General features: G+C 57.0%; 1 pseudogene; it reads left to right on the plus strand.

Moving 5' to 3' along the window:
* Positions 1-4,251, plus strand: LOC146724865 (large subunit ribosomal RNA; annotated as a pseudogene; the record flags this gene model as incomplete).
* Positions 4,252-4,567: the final 316 nt, after the last annotated feature.

The raw sequence follows: 4,567 nt of genomic DNA on the forward strand, positions 1-4,567 counted from the left end.
CGCTTTCCTGAGGGGCGCGTGCGTCGTTGTCTCCCGAAAGTGTATTGTCTGGGTTTTTTCCGTACATCACACGGGATTTCCGGACTGGCTCTCGCACTCTGTGCCGCTTCTCTCGGTGCGATACGCTCGCGCGTCTTATGCCGAGGCCCCTTGCCCGCACACATAACGGGATTACGGAGAAATATACGGCGCGTCGTCGCCGGGGGAGAGACATTCTAATCCTTTACCTTTACGGAAAGGGTTTTTTAATCGCGAGCCGACCGCGTGTCCGAGCCACGAAAATTTTTTTTTTTAAACAAAAAAAGGGGGCCGGCCGCCCCGTCGTGTACTCGTGAAACGATTCCGCCCGAATTTTATATAAAAGGGGGGGGACCCAGAATTCGAACCCCGCGATTATCGTCTCCATTCTATCCCGGCGCTGGGCTTCGCGTCGGTCGGCGATCCCGCGAGTCCCCTGGCGCTCGCGCGCGGGCACGCTACCGTGCGCCAATTTCCGTCGCTCGGCGTCGTGCACTTCTCCCCAAGTGAACGTCGCGACCCGCCTGGTGCCGGTCTACGGCCCGGGGTGCGGTGGTCTGTCGCGTCGCGTAAAACGCACACGACAAACCCTCGGTCGCCCGGCCGGCTGCATCGGCGGTACGCTCAAGGTATCAGGCCGCACTATCAACGGTGCTCGAATACCAGTCGCAAGCGCGCGCCGGTACTCGAGGTTACGGACTTTGCGCCCGTCCCCTGGTCCTGGCCCGCTGTTTGGGTAGCAGTAACGGTACACCTCGACAGGCCTGCGAACGTCTCCCGCGTCTCGTCGGGCCGACTCGATACCGTTCGGCGACGCTACTGCTTGGGTACTCTTAGCCCGTCTTGAATACACGGACTCACGGAAGTCTAACATTTACGCTGTCATTTTTGGGGGGGGAACTTGTCGCAAACCTAAGGCGTAATGAAGTGAAGGTCGGCCCTGGCCGGCGACTTAGAGAGGATGGGCCGCGGTCGCGATGCGGCCTCGCAATCCCGTGGCGTCTCGTTTTCTCATCGCGAGAATAGGCCGCACCCAGAGCTTACACGTTGGGACCCGAAAGAATGGTTGAACATCCTGGTCAGGACAAGTCAGGTTAAACCCTTGATGGAGGTCCGTTACAATCTTACGTGCCATCGGATGCGTCTAACTGGGTATAGGGGCGAAAGACTAATCGAACCATCTAGTAGCTGGTCCCTCCGAAGTTCCCTCAGGATAGCTGGCACTCGGCCGTTCCCACGGAACGCGCGCGAGTCTCATCTTTAAACGAATGATTAGAGGCCTTGGGCCGAAACGACCTCAGACCTATTCGCAAACTTTAAATGGTGAGATCGCTGGGGCTTTCTTGACTTTAAGGGGGGGGGGGGGGGGGGGGGGGGAGGGGGGGGGGGGTGTTGGAAACCACTAGCATCTTCGATCAGAGTGCAAGTGGGCCATTTTTGTGTAAGCAGAACTGTCGCTGTGGGATGAACCAAACGCAGAGTTTAAGCGCCCACTCGACGCTCATGGGACAACCATGAAGGCGTTGTTGCTTAAGACAGCCGGACTGTGTGCCATGAAGTCGGACCGCTAAGGAGTGGTGTACCCACTCACCTGCGAAACAAACTAGCCCTGAAATGGATGCGCTAAACGTCGATCCTATACTCTGACCGCAGCGGCAAGTGGGGCGGCCAAACCGGGAGCGGCGTTTAGCTTCTCTCGCGTCGTCACGAAGCCCTGACTAGTAGGAGGGTCTCGACGTGAGCGCAGAAGGGTCTGGCGCGAGCCGGCCTGGAGCCCCGTCGGTGCACATCTTGGTGGTAGTATCAAATACTCAGCGAGGCGCCTGGGGACTGACGTTGAAAGTTTCGTGTGAACAGGCCGTTGCACACGAGTCAGTCGATCCTAAGCCTATGAAAGCCTATCCCTACGTCGTCACAATAACTCGAGTTGGTCGAGAAATATAATTTAATGATTTATACGAACAACACACGCCCGTCGGCGAAAAAGGGGGGAAAATCCGGTTCCTATTCCGGACCGGAGCGGTGAACCGCATACAATTCGGGCCCTCGTAAGAGTGTTCGTCGGGGTAAACCCAAATGAACCCTGGGAGACGCCGTCGGGGAGATCCGGAAGAGTTTTCTTTTCTGTATAAGCGTTCGAGTTCCCTGGAAACCCTATCTGGGATATAGGTTGACCGCGAAGAGCACCGCAGTTGCGGCGGTGTCCGATCTTCCCCTCGGACCTTAAAATCAGGAGAGGGCCACGTGGAGGTGTCGTTTGGCGCCGGTTTCTTACCCCTATCCAGCAGGGCTCCAAAGTAAGAGCTCGTATTCGAATAGAATAATGTAGTAAGGGAAGTCGGCAAATTGGACTCCGTACTTCGGAATAAGGATTGGCTCTGAGGACGGGCGTGTCGGGCTTGTCTGGAAGCGGGTCTGGCTGCGTGCCGGGCCTGGGGCATGTGAACGGCGGCGTCTCGCGCCGGTCCGGGATCCTGAGCTCGGTCCCGTGCATTGGGCCGTCCCGCGGATCTTCCTTGCTCGAGGCGTCCGTGGGCGGAGCCTGTCGTGGTCCGATCCCTCTTCGGCCGCCATTCAACGCTCAGCTCAGACCTGCACGGAACTAGGGGAATCCAACGTCCTAAAAAAACAAGCATTTGCGATGGCCCTCGGGGTTTTGACCGCAATTGTGATTTCCTGCCCCTGCTCTGAATGTCAACGTGAAGAATTCAAGCAAGCGGCGGGTAACGGGCCCCTACTTCTGAGATCTGCTTGTCCTGGCGTACGTATACGCATGTAATGTGCCTGTAAGGGGAAATCCCAGGTGTGGATCCCGATTTCGAGCGAAGGGAGTAACCGCGATTTCAGCCGCCCGGCACCGCGGGTGGGCCTATTGGGGGGCTAACCGCCCCCCTCAGAACCCCGGTGGTCGGTCGTAACCATAATCTCTTAATAGCCAATGCCCGTCATCTACTTAATAACGCGCATGACTGAATTAAGATATTGCCCCGTCCCTATCACTAGTCACCTTCCCTCCTGCCAAACTTCCCCCCAACAGGGCAGAGCGTGTGTCCAGGCCGGGACCAAAGGACAGGCTCCCCGTGGTTCCCTGGGCGCGGCGGCGAGATGCTGGACCTTACCATCCTAACACGCATACCGTGTCCAACGGCGTAAGTGTGGTCCCTAGGAAGGTAATCGGTGTGAGGATCAGGAGGGCTCGCTCGTCCGCGGCTAAACTTTCCATCCTCGTACTCCCGCCGGCGCTGCTGGATTTTTTCCACTGCCGTTCTCGGGGTCGGTGTTTCGTGGGACGGTGGGTAGCAGTTGTGGCGTATGCCCGTAGGGGCGAGGCAGCCGGAGTCTGATGCTTTCGTGGCACAGCTCTTACAATAACTGTCCCTGCATCATACTGTCTAGCGAAACCACTGCCAAGGGAACGGGCTTGGAAAAATTAGCGGGGAAAGAAGACCCTGTTGAGCTTGACTCTAGTCTGGCACTGTAAGGAGACATGAGAGGTGTAGCATAAGTGGGAGATGGCAACATCGCCGGTGAAATACCACTACTTTCATCGTTTCCTTACTTACTCGGTTAGGCGGAGCGCGTGCCCCGAGGGCTTCGCGCCCCGGCGGTCACGTGTTCTAGAGCAAGCGTGTCAGAGTGCGTGAGGCCTCGGCCGATCGCCGTAATGACTCCCGCGTGATCCGATTCGAGACACTGCCAGGCGGGGAGTTGACTGGGCGGTACATCTGTCAAAGAATAACGCAGGTGTCCTAAGGCCAGCTCAGCGAGGGACAGAAACCTCGCGTAGAGCAAAAGGCAAAAGCTGGCTTGATCTCGATGTTCAGTACGCATAGAGACTGCGAAAGCACGGCTATCGATCCTTTTGGCTTGAGAGTTTCAGCAAGAGGGTCAGAAAAGTTACCACAGGGATAACTGGCTTGTGGCGGCCAAGCTTCATAGCGACGTCGCTTTTTGATCCTTCGATGTCGGCTCATTCCTATCATTGCGAAGCAGAATTCGCCAACGTCGGATTTTTCACCCGCCAACAGGAACGTGAGTGGGGTTTTGACCGTCGTGAGACAGTTAGTTTTTACCCACTGATGACTACATTGCGATAGTAAACCTCTCAGACGAGAGGAACCGCAGGTTCGGACATTTGGTTCACGCACTCGGGCGAGCGCCCCCCGGTGCGAAGCTACCATCCGTGGGGTTTGCCTGAAACGCCCTCTAAGGCCTATCCCTCTATCGAAGTTTGGGAAGAAAATCTCTAGGACTCGTGGGGTCGAAAGGCTCAAAACAATGTGACACTACTAGGCGGCCGGGCCTTTGGGCCGGTCCCTCGCACGACCCGGTTTGCCGTACGGGGCCATCCCCCCGTCCCTCGGGATCTACCGCTACGACGGGAAAAGGCTCAACGGGCGATCATGGGTTTCGCAGTTCATGTCGAGACTCGGATCGTCTGTAGAAGAAATTAGGTACCTGCGGGGTGTTTTACCGGGAGAGCAGTTCCACGCTGCGATCTGTTGAGACTCATCCCTCGGCTTGGGGATTCGCTTGTCGGTTTTGACGA

This window comes from Nylanderia fulva, unplaced genomic scaffold (assembly GCF_048542155.1).
Source record: "Nylanderia fulva isolate GAGA-0341 unplaced genomic scaffold, ASM4854215v1 Scaffold1123, whole genome shotgun sequence".
Taxonomy (NCBI): domain Eukaryota; kingdom Metazoa; phylum Arthropoda; class Insecta; order Hymenoptera; family Formicidae; genus Nylanderia; species Nylanderia fulva.